Below are 12,190 nucleotides of genomic sequence, written 5' to 3' on the forward strand. Positions count from 1 at the left end.
ATAGCAGCAGATGCTTCACAGCCTTTGTTGAAGTGTTTGTCTGATCTCTGAAAACATAGGACTCCTTGTACTTGGTTAAGCAGTATTATTTATCTTAGTACTGCTGAAATTTTTTTTTCAGCATTAGGTTTTTATTGGGTGCAAAGTACAAATGAGTTAGCTCATAGAGCTCTTGGGTGAGATGACTGTGCTTTCTGGATTTTGGGAATAGTATATCCAAACTGCTCTCAACATTTCTCAGACAGTTGTTTCTCGGTTCTGTGCAACATGGTAAAATAACATGCTTCTCTCTTTTCCAGAAAGTGGGAAGCACAGGGAGGTCTTGGGGGCCTTACCAAGGCAGGTTTCATTTTTTCTTGTGAAAGAAACGGATGCATTTCCCTCTTACTCAGACTGAAGGGATCAGGGTTGTTTTACACCATCTGCCTTTGCCACAGAGTGTAATGTAGACTTAATACAAATTAAATAATGGCATGATGTATAATTTTGCATAGAACTATTGAATCATGAAATAATTCAGGTTGGAAGGAACTTCAAGAGGTGATCCAGTCCAGCCTTCTGCTCAAAGCAGTGTCGTCACTGAATTTGGGCATGCCCTAATGCTTGCAGAAACAGGTGATTTTAAAAAAATAAAAATCTTTTTAAATTAAAAAAAAAGTTAAATTAAGATATTTTCTTTTCTGAAATACCTTCTTTTTAGTTTGGTTTGTCTATTCTGTCACAGCCACATCATCTTATCTAGACTTTCAGATTTTGTCTGCAAATATTTATCATCTTCTTACTGACTCTTCTCTAGCTTTTTATTTCCTCAAATTATCTTGCAACTTATATTGTCTTTACACCATCCATTTGAGGATTTTTTGGTCAAACTGAGGTAGGAGAAAGGAACTAAACTGACAAATAAATTTGAAAGGTGGTGGATTGTGTGCTGGCTATGTTTGGAGTCAAAGAAATAGTTTGGGGCAGTAGGCTTAACTCAATCTTAACATCAGAGAAAAGTTTGGCCAGGTATTTCAGTAGCTCAGGGTACATGGGTAATCTTGTTTAAAATTTGCTGAAACATGATATAGAAAGCGCAGTATTCATCTAAACTTTCTTTATGTTTAGCATACAACGGCTGAGATGGTTTGCAGATTAAAAACTGTCCCTTCACTTAATGCAGCATTTTGATGGAGAAAATATTTATATGTATTATAAATAAACCTTGGCCTCCCAATGAGAAACTGCAGGAAAACTGAAGAGTGCATGTTAGTTAAGAACTGGGTAACAACAAAGGAAAGCTGCTGCTTCGGAGCCAGAAACAGGATCCAACACCACCAGTGGCAAATTAAGAAAGCCTTACACACGATGTTTGTATTACGATGTTTGGAGTAACGAGACAATGCAAGGAACAATGTGATTACAGAGATCTGGCCCTTTCATTGTTAGGCAGATCCCTCCTCCAACGCGCTCCATTGACATTTTGACATTGCCCCCGTGTACCGTGGGGAGAACAAAGTATACAGGATTTGTGTATGAAGGCTTGCCCGAGGTAGGGAGGAAGAGCTCAGCGATGGGGATTGGATGAACATGGGCTGATGTGATGCAGCCTGAAAGTAAACTGAAGATTAGGACAGCAAGCTCGGCAGGAGCCAGCAGAGTGTCCTGCCAGCAAGGAAGGCGAAGAGCACCCGGAGCCTCGTTAATAGGAGCAGAGCCAGCAGATTGAGGGAAGGACTTATCCCTCTCTGCTCAGCACTCGTCGGGCCACATCTAGGGTAGAGCGTCTGCTTCCCCGAGCCCCCTCCAGGTCAAGACAGACAAGGGGGGGATTGCGAAGATGCAGCCAGCCTCTTCAGTGGTGCGAGGCAGGAAGATGGAGACAACGGACAGAGATTTAAGCAAGAGCGGTTCTGTCCGATACAAGGAGAAACTTGTTCACCACGAGGGCAGTGCAGCAGCGGGAGAGGCTGACACAGCAGCTGTGAATTTCTGTCCCTGGAGGTTTCCAAGAACCACCGGGATGAAACCCTCAGCTGCCCGGTCTGAGCGCACACCGACCCTGCGCTGAGCAGGAGGCCAGACCAGAGACCTCTGAGGGCCCTTCCAGCCTGAATTCCCCTGTGATCTGAACTCCTTTCCAAACTCACAAGGGTAGAGCTGGCTGAGTTTTTAAGCTCTGATGCTCCGATATTCATGCAGCAATTTAAATCATGGCTCAATGCTTCATCTAGATGCTGGAGGTTTTCTTTTAGGATCCCCCAGCAAAAGGAACAGAAAGTTAGTTTTAGTTAGATGATGTTTTCCATTTGATATGGAGTAAAACACCTTCGGAGACTTTTCAGTCAAAGCCATTCATGTTGTATCAGTCTGCTGCTTCAAGGGGCAGGAAAGGATTCCACACAGGAAGACCCAAACGATGCACATTGACCATTAGCGCACGCTCATGTTTATGACCTTGCTCATGAGCAAGTGAACTGTAAACATTTGCTTGCCATGTGCTCTTGCTTTTTTATCTTCAGTTTTGATTATAAAAATGTTCCTGTTTAAAGGACATACACAAGGGAATAAATCTTTGGGCCCACAGCCCCTTTGAGCATAGGCAGCCCCAGTATTTAACTTGTAACAAAGAGAATTTTGGTGGAAGCTTTTTAATGAAAAGTTGGCAGCATATCAGAGGGCCAATTTGACCATGAGATGTGAACAAAGATGTCAGGCTGGGTGTTTAAACCTCATACCTTTCCCGCAAATTATATTTCTTTGAATGATTATGAATGAAATATAAGCTAGAATAAGATTGCTTTCAGTGTAAATGATATTTTCAAGTAGTGACTTGAAGAAGTTATTAAATTTTGCTTTTAGCATAACTCAGAGATTTGACTGCGTAATAAGACACAAGGCAAACTAGCAGCAGTTTAAAGCAGTAAAGAAGAGTGACCCAAAGAATTATTAGCTTTTAGCACAAAATCTGTAAGGCTAAGAAGCTTGAACTGTTGTTTAACTTACTTAACTAACTGGGACAAAAATGCTACCTGTGTTTTAAAGTTGCCTTCTTTTTCATGTGAGTGGCAGGCAGTCTATTACAGCGAAAGAGAAGTTGAGTGTGAAGAAGGGTAGAGATCAAATAAATAAATAAAATGTATTAAGACTTGATTAAAGGAAGGTAGGGGATGGAACACAGATGTGAATATCCCTTCCTAATATATTTCACTCTTCACTGGGTTTGTCTTGCTTCCTTTAACTGCTGGGCTTTGATGTTTCAGGGTAGAAAGCAGACACCTACTTTACCTAAGCTTTTGTGTTCAAGGCAGTATTGACCCTTTGTCTAACAAGTGCTCAGGCAGGTTATAAATCTGTAACATTGCACTTCACCTTTTGTATCTTGCTTAATGACCTTTTAAAAATAAATGCAGAATAGCTGAAGGAAACAGTATCAGCGATGGAAAAGCTGACACGTAGGCAACCTGAGCTCTGATTTTTCAGATTGCTCCAGTCTGTTAAACAAAACTTCTTTTTCTTTGCTCTGTGGTTACAAAAAAGAGGAAAAAGGGGGACAGGGGAGTGCTTTCTTAGCGGGGTTCTCTGTCTTATAATTCTGCTGTAAACTGCTTACTGGAAGAATGCTGCACAGAGTTGCTAGCCTACAGAAAGAGGGTACAGTCATTCAAATATGAAAATAGATTCTTTTCTCAAGTATCTGCTATTTTGTTTTCAGAAGTTCATGGAAAGCTGTTGTCTTAAGGGGCTCTTGCAAGGAACCGTTGGAACTGGTGCTGTTTATTTCTCTTGCATAAAAGTGATTGTTTAAGATTCTCATCAGGCTCTTTTTCTCTTTCCCACAGTACTAAATTTAACATAGGTAGCCTTGATATGAAAAATTATAACTTTTATCTGAATCCATGAAAATGTATATTATCCCAGAGGAATGTCTTACTATAAAATGTTCTCCATCTGAATGAAAGGAAAACTGAAGTTTCCCACCATTTCAGACTGGTACAATAATTTATTTTGGTGATGATTATAATGGGTATTTTGGATTCATGTGTACAACAGTAAAACACTGACATTATTTTCTTTTGTTTATGTATTTTGCTTAAAATAAAAGATTACTCCAAAGGAAGGTATTTGAAGAAGAATACTTGCAGAGAGAGGCCAGATTTATTTTGGCTGGCTGTTCTGGCCTATCAGCTAGAGAACAACCTGTACAATTTACAGAGACCTTCAACCTGCTTGCAGTTGCCTTTACCACAATTGCTTTTAATGTAGAATAGCTACGCTAGCTGAACTGACTTATGTTGACAATCCCTTGCAAGATGCACTGGATATTTTCCAATAATTTTACTCATTAGATCCCCCAAACAATTGGAATACCAAAAATTGAGTGTGTTATGGGGAGATCACTTGTACTATTTGTGTTTTTTCCAGGCAGTTGTACTCACCAGCTCAGGGTGAATAGATTCCAAGTGAACCAGTTTTCAAGTGTCCCCACAGCCTTAATTTCTGCCGGGGTTCTTTAAGTGGTTGGTGCTGTCTATTCTCACAGTTTAACTGAAAGCCTTGCAATTTGTGTGTGTTTTTCCTCAAAGCCACAGCACTCTGATAAATGTTATAAGGTCAGTCTGAAAAATGTATTTGGTATTTTAACTTGTCACGGCACACGATGCAGTTGCTAGCAGGATGACTGCAAAGCTCTGCCCTCTGCTTTGCAGGGGTTCATACCCTTCATATGCTACACGGCGGTGTTAGCTTCTGGGTGCTGTGCTGTACCCTGTATGGGACTTTAATTCTTTTGTTAGGGCCCTAATTCAATTTTTATTTCAGAATATTAGCATTTTCATCTAGTCTTTGCAGTTATCGGCTGGAGAGATGCTCATTTGGCAGGTTATTCCCTGGCTGTGCGCTTCAGTCTTTCAGCTTTGGACCTTTGGCCTTTACACAGATGGTCCTGCCAGGGTTACAGATTGACACTATAAATCACTTCTGATTTAATTTGTAAAAAACATCCTGCTTTAACAAATAGTGTTCCAGATTGACTTGAGTTCAAGTGGGTTTTATGCCTTGAGCCCAAATGCCTGACTCTGGAAACGTGAACAGTGGACTGCAGATTTCTAGAAAAGAGGTGCTCTGGGGGGAGCAGTGTCATTCGGTGTGACTTACAAAGCTATCTTTGAATTCCTTGGTTTTCTGCTAGTCTCTGGTAGAGGCGTTCATTAGGAACCCACATTCAGGAGTCCAGCATGTATTACTGCATACTGGTAATAAAGTCAAGCTCCCATCACAATAATGTCTCACTAGGTGCGAGTGTTTGGATTCCCTGCCTTCTGCTCCTATGAAGGTTGAAACTGAAATATGAACTTACAATAATTTCTAGTGGAAATTGTTATGGATCAATTAAAAAAAAAAAAATTGCTATTATAGTAGTTTGTGTAGAGAACAATTTCTTCCAGGCTGGCTTGCTATTTATCTCCATCTTTTTGAACAAAAATTTGATTTGGGTCAATTTTTGCCCCACTTTTCCAACTCTCTGTTCCAGAACATCTTACGGAGAGCCAATGAACTGATAATTGATGAACCCACATTATTGCATCGTGACACGACACGCAGAAGCAGCAGGCTGCGTTTGTGCAATGCTGCTAGCATTCCAATTCACAGTTTGCATCTAATAAATGCTATTATAAAAAGCTTATTTATATGTGATTGAGTCTTTCAGCTACAGGTGAAGGTAGCTACCTACACCTAAAACTTAACCTTTCCTTCTTGTGTGCATTGTAGCTCTATATTACAATCTTCCCCCTATATCTTGTATCCTTTTACATTTTAGAAATGCACTTGCTATTTCCTTTTATTTCATGAGTTACTGCTTCCACTGATGTGTATATATGTGTGTGTGTCTATATATAGGTGCATACAGAAGTCTGGAGTCTTATGATTGTCTTCTGTTCATTTAATCTGAGTTCCTATAACTCCTCCAATCTGTCAGGAAAGGCATAATTCTAAGAGTCAAGAGTTGTATTACGTTGCTGCTTTGCTCATATGAAAGACTGGTATTTTGCTCTATGCCATTGGGTTTAAAAAAAAAAAAGGGGGGGGGGGGGGGGACAAGAGGAGCAAGGGGTGGGAGGAGAGGAAACTATTGTCCTTCCAGTATTAGAAATAATGTTACTGATGGTAGAGTACTCTTAGAAGTCATCAGTGACAATAAAATTCCTCTTAATAAGAACAAATGGCACTGTTCATTAAGAATGTGCTGCAAGGAGCTTCTTATAAAAATTGCTAAATGCAAATTATAACCCAGGAGTGTTAAGAGCATTGGTATAAGAGCACTGTCTTTTCTTAAATTCCCTTCCAGGTAAGTCTGAAGACAAGAAAAAAAGAATACAAAACCCCAGGATTAGGATCAGGTGCAGAAAAGCAGAGCACTGCTGGCCAAGCTTTCACAGAGTGTGCAGTGCAGAGAGCGTGGTACAGTGTTGTATTGAAAATGATCTATTTGCCACGGAGTATCCTGGGATAATTGAATGCTCTATAATGAGGGCGCAGGATGTGTTAATCATTCCATTTCAGCTTTCTTGACAGGAACTTGGCAGTAAGTTACAGCAAAGCAGGCACTGATACTGAAGTTTTATTACCACTGCCCATGCGACCGGCAGATTTTATTATTGTACTGTTCTTCCTGATTTTCTAAATGGAGAAGCAAGTTACACTATCACTTCTATAGGCTCTGCTGGGGGCAACTATTGCAAAATAACTTTTGTAAACTTTTACTTTCTCATGCGCTGGTTTTTTTTTATCCTTATCTCAGTCTGTATTATTTAGGGGTTTTTTTAAGCCTCTATTTAGTCCATTTAGCTAGAAAGTTGAAAACTCTAGGCAGCTCTATCTTCTGCAGAAGTTAAGACTTACTTAGCCACATATGTCTTAGTCAAAGAGGGGGGGAAATGAGCTATCGGGAGAGTTATTTCCATCTTCTATAGCTTACTGTGCATGCTCATTTTCTTTTGTAAATGAATTTTAACTGTCAGAGGTGCTTGTGTATGCTTTTTTTGCACAGCCCTTTTATAAACTTCCTACGTGTGTTGCCTCGTGTTAGCAAAACAAGCCACTATGTTTCACCAAGCTGACATCTCTTTCTTGAGGTTGGATCTGTTACTGAGGTCACTCGGTACTTGCTGAGAAATGGTCAGGCATTATTTTTCTTTTTAATAAGCTTTATATGAGGCATTTGTACATCATGAACTGTGGATTGCCTGTTGTCCTACCAACTCTTCTTTGTCACAACCTCAAAACATTTCTATGGTTGCAGTAGAAATTGCACTGACTTTTCAAATGTGTTTCCATGTAATCTGAATGTTTGCGTTTTATGAGCTTTAATAGCTGTTTTTTAAAATAAATCAATCTTGTTCCATAACATGTGCATTCATATCTGTGGGATCATAAACCCAAACTTCCCGTTTATGCTCTGGCACTGCAATATTAACAATCAGGACAATAGAAACCCATTTCAGGTTTTTTTATATGAGTGACATTGGAGTCCTTTTTGCAGTGCTTGATGAGACACCATGTTCTCTGCCAATCAAACTGTTGTAAAACCATTGAAGTAAATGGAGCTTTGGCAATTATTCTGCTTACAACCTCCTTCGTAGACTTCATCTATACACAGGGACACTCCTTGGACTGGGACTGTCCCAACACCCAGTTCCCAAAATGTTGGAGCTATACCAGTGATTTGGAGAACTGAAATTCTTTGAGGACTTGGAAATTAATGGTGAATCCTCCCTTTTACTTATATGTGTTTGGAATAAAGTGCTGCACAGAAAGCCGAGTAGCCATCAGTTGCAGTGAATTTCAGCCCAAGGGGCTGGAGGAAAACTTCAGCACCTCGGTGGTTGACTTTGTGTCTTTATCCTGCTCTTTTAAGCAGCAGTTTTCCTTTACCTTATGGAGCTTACTGTTTTTCTCCCGGGATTATCCATAGGTTCAGCAGTGACTGTTGGGTTCCAGGACATAAAACATTATGTTTTACTGCATGTAAGAAAGCATTTTGTGTAATGCAGAAGAGTTTCATGTACAACAAACTCACATGATTCTAGGCTTTCAAAGATATAACATTCTTGATAGAAAATGACTATGATTTATTTAGGGCTTAATGTCAACATCAGCATAATCAGCAGAATGTAGAACTTCTGCCTTCCTTTCTCTCTCATAAATTCTTCATAACCACACGTATCTGGAAACTAATCAGTCAAGATCTTTCTCCTACGTGCTGGGAACAACGAGTAGTCTTAGTAATGTGGGAAGTGAATGGGTGTTGACGTTATGAAGGTAATTTCAGTTGATGGAAACTAATAGATTCTCTCTAATAGAGAATAGGTTCTCTTCATGCGATAAAAAGAAAGGGCATGGAAAAGTTTAGCTAGGAGGAGATAGATTATAAAACAAAAACCATAGTTATTAAAATAGTGTCAGCTGTTTGGATTCTTTTTAATCAGAACCGTGTTTGAGTACTAGATATCTAAATAATTTCAGAAGATTTTAATAGGTAAAAGATAATAAAATAACCCAAACTGATTACAATCTTTTACCTTTTATAATATAACTTTAAATGTAAATTGCATTCAACTGCAAGAAGGGAAATAATGTCCCAAAGGCATTTCAATTAATTGGTGTAGTTAATTACACTCATAATTTTACTTGTGTGACTAATTATAATCAGGTTTTATGGCTGTATATGGATTTATTTCTGATACTAAAAGCCCCAAACAGCGGGTTATTTTTAGGAAATATATTTAAACTCCATAATGAAAACCGCATATTCCCATTCTCGGCGGTTGGCTTGAATGAGTTGTGTCTGTGTTCAGAAAGAGTTTGGAGGACACCAAGAAGACAACCTGCCCCGGCTTTATCCAGCCTGGCTGAGGAGGCCACTGCGGCCCCTGCTGATCCTGTTCATGCTCCCAACCTTCTTTAATTGCTTTTTATCCTGTGGTGGGCACCAGAGTCCACATCGGTGGCCCTGAGGTGTCGGCCACCTCCTCCAGCGGGGTCTGGAAATGTCACCCCTATTCCCTGCAGCCACCGGTGGCAGCGCTTGGCAGCGGGGCTTCTCAACCAGCCCGAAGCAACGCTGCTTTTAGGTGGTTTTCGTGAGGTGCAATGTTCGCTGCCACCCAAAGCCCCGGGGGTACGATACCTGAAACATGGTGGGGAAGACAGCCCGGGGTTGTTTTGTTCTCCAAGACGGGTCCCCGGCAGATGCCCACAGCAAAGGGATGGCCGGGCTTGTTGGACTCCCCTCAGCCTGACTGGAAAGGACCCTCAGAAGATGGCGGCCAGCAGCAGGCGAGCTCTGTGGGTGCCCAACCCCTTGCCTGCCACTTTTTATCTTTTTTCTCCCCTTTATTTCTACCTCCCTCCTCCCCCTTCCCTGCTTTTTTTTTTTTCCTTTCAGGTCTCTTTTTAAGCGGCAGGGCTGCCCTACCTAGCATCCAAACCCAGCTTTGGGTGCTGCAGCCTGCCTTCCCGCCAATGCCCACCTCAGAGGGGCCGCAGCCCGGCCGCGCTGCCGCTTCCCACAGCCTGCGAACGGCGGAGCGGTGAGTCAGGTCTGTCTGCGAAGGAGATTACAAAGGGGGAAATAACACTGAGAAAAAACAAGGTGTGCAAAGACTTGCCAGGCTGAGCGCTGCCCCGGGGTACGGTACGCCTCAGACGGGCGTCCCGGGAGCTTCGGCTGCTTCCTTATGGGTGCGTTGCCTCATGTTGAAAGAGAAGCTTTCATAAGGTTCTGTAAGGAGCAAGTGAGAGAGGCAGTGTGTGAGTGAGGTGGGGTTTAGGTACTTCTTGTGGAAGAATTCAGCAGGATTGTGGTCGGCCACGTTGGGCCCTGTGTCTGTGGGGAGCAGCCCGCCAGGCTGGGCAGCGTGGCAGGAGGCTACTAGTCTTGGTTTCCTCGTGTGTATTTCTTCAGTGCATCTCAGCTAGAGTTTTCTTAGGTTTTCCACAGGTACACGTAATTTACTAATAAATCCTGCGTTTCTTTTTTTTTTTTTAATTTGTATATGATTTTCTCCTATATGAAACATTTTCCACAGCCACCTCTGGCTGCACAGAGCTACCGTGACATTTTTTTCTCTGTCATTGAAACTTCTCTAAACCCTATGCCACTTGTAGTGCTTATTGGAAGAAAATCACCACATCCACTTTTAACTCTATGGAAAAAACCCTCACATCTCCAAGCGTAATCATTTTTGTGGTGCAGTGTTATCTCCTGTGCAAGGTACAGCAATAGGCAATGGTTCTCCCCGTCACTGGATCAGGGGTGGTTGACATTACACCTGGTATTAACACATTTATTGGACTTCAAAACCAGACTGGGAAGCTAGGTAAGCTTTTCTATATCCTTTTTTGACTACAGGTGGATGGGGGATATTTTACATGGGTTTGCTATATGACATCTGTTTAACAGGAAGGCTGCTGGCTGTGCCAGCAAATGCTGTTTTCTCTGTGAAATCAACTTCTGGATGGGTGAGGGAGGAAAGGAAAAAGCAAAAGGCTTTATCCTTTTCTCCAAGCAGTGATGGAAAAATAATTCTGTCCAGAAGAAAAGTGCATTTTGAGCTTGCGTTTGTCAGCAGGAGGAGCTGACCATACAATGAAGCTGGCAAGTTTGTTAAAATTCTTTGTGGATAATGTAAATATATTTCTTGTGAGTAATGGCTAGGTTTCCTTGTCTTTTTCTGCTTCCTCAGAAAATGTTTTGCTGAAAACATATTGTATTAGGAATTTTTTTTTGTGCCTGCACCTCCTGTCGTCCCTGCCTGCTCCTCCACCAATTGTCAGATGATTGTGAGGGAGAGAAGCTGGGCCTGTGTGCATATGGCAGATCTGCTCCTTCACTTCTCTGACCTCTGAAGGCTTGCACTCAAATCAAGGTCTGATCCAAAACTGGAAAAGGATGGTTTTTTGGATGCATTATACAATGCCATGTAATCTCGGCTTGGTATATTTTTAGAAATGGGGAGGACCTACTTAAGTTTGGTGAATTCCTAGTTGCTGTTCAACCTTATGGGGAATGGACTCTACCGTGACAGCCGTTACAGGCAAACGCTAAACCAAAATGCAAGCTGCTTCCAAAGGACAGACTTCTCATAAGCAAAGCTACATCCAAACTTTGATAATCTCCCAAAATGTTTTGGTCTTTGCACTCTCGAACACGAATATGTCTGTTTTCCTGCAATCCAAATGCTAGTCTATCTCTGACTTGATTCAGGCTGGCAAAGCCCCTGCTCGTCTTTTTTGTTTTGAATGTGAAACATACAGCTCTAGTGAATTTTAGTTTCCTGTGTTGTTTCATTTTCTATTGTACTCCAGTTTTCAGTCACAGAAGGTAAGCAGTCTTCAACTCTGGCTCCAACATATGTGAAATGTATTAGCAAAGTTCTATGTTAACTTTTCTGTACGTGGGAAAACACTGTTCTTTCTGGATCTTTCTAAATACCTCTGTTCCTTCCCCCACCCTTTCCTGTATTACCACAGCTTGGCTATTTTTTCTTCAAGAGCTACTGTTGTTTCCTAGTGTCTTTGCAATATAAGAAGTTTCATGCCAAATGTAACATAGACAAATTTCTTGAAAATCAGCACCTGAAGCTGCTTGTGGAACAGCAAATTACTTTTCCATAACTATCTTCACAAACGAAAACCAAATGTCCCACTTCAAGCCTTCCTGTCTTGTACTGTTTTTTAAATTGAATAGTTTTTGCTGTAGATTTGTATTTATTCACTGCATTAATACTAGTCCTGTAATTGTCACGTCCTGCACCAGAACAGAATGTGTCTGCCTGGTTGCAGAGAGGTGCCTCCGACAAAGAACAAATCGAACTAGATCACTGACACAGATGCAGACTGTAGCATTTCCCTTTTGCTCATTGGCATAAAATTCAGATTCACTCAGTAAAAAATGGTCATACTTGCCTATTCAGATTTTATTCATGCTGAGGTTTGTGCAGAAGAATACTTACAGAGGACTAACCATCTTCTCAGCAGATTTTTTTTTCTTCCTCTTAGTAATGTTTTAATATGTTTCATAGTAAATGAGATCCTCCCACATCGTAACTAATTGCCATAAATGGTCCTCTCTACCTACATGGTAAACTGAACCACAACCTAGTGAGAAGTTGCCTCCGTGACTGATCATTTATCAGTAGCAATAAAT

Source organism: Buteo buteo, chromosome 7 (genome assembly GCF_964188355.1).
Source record: "Buteo buteo chromosome 7, bButBut1.hap1.1, whole genome shotgun sequence".
Taxonomy (NCBI): Eukaryota; Metazoa; Chordata; class Aves; order Accipitriformes; family Accipitridae; genus Buteo; species Buteo buteo.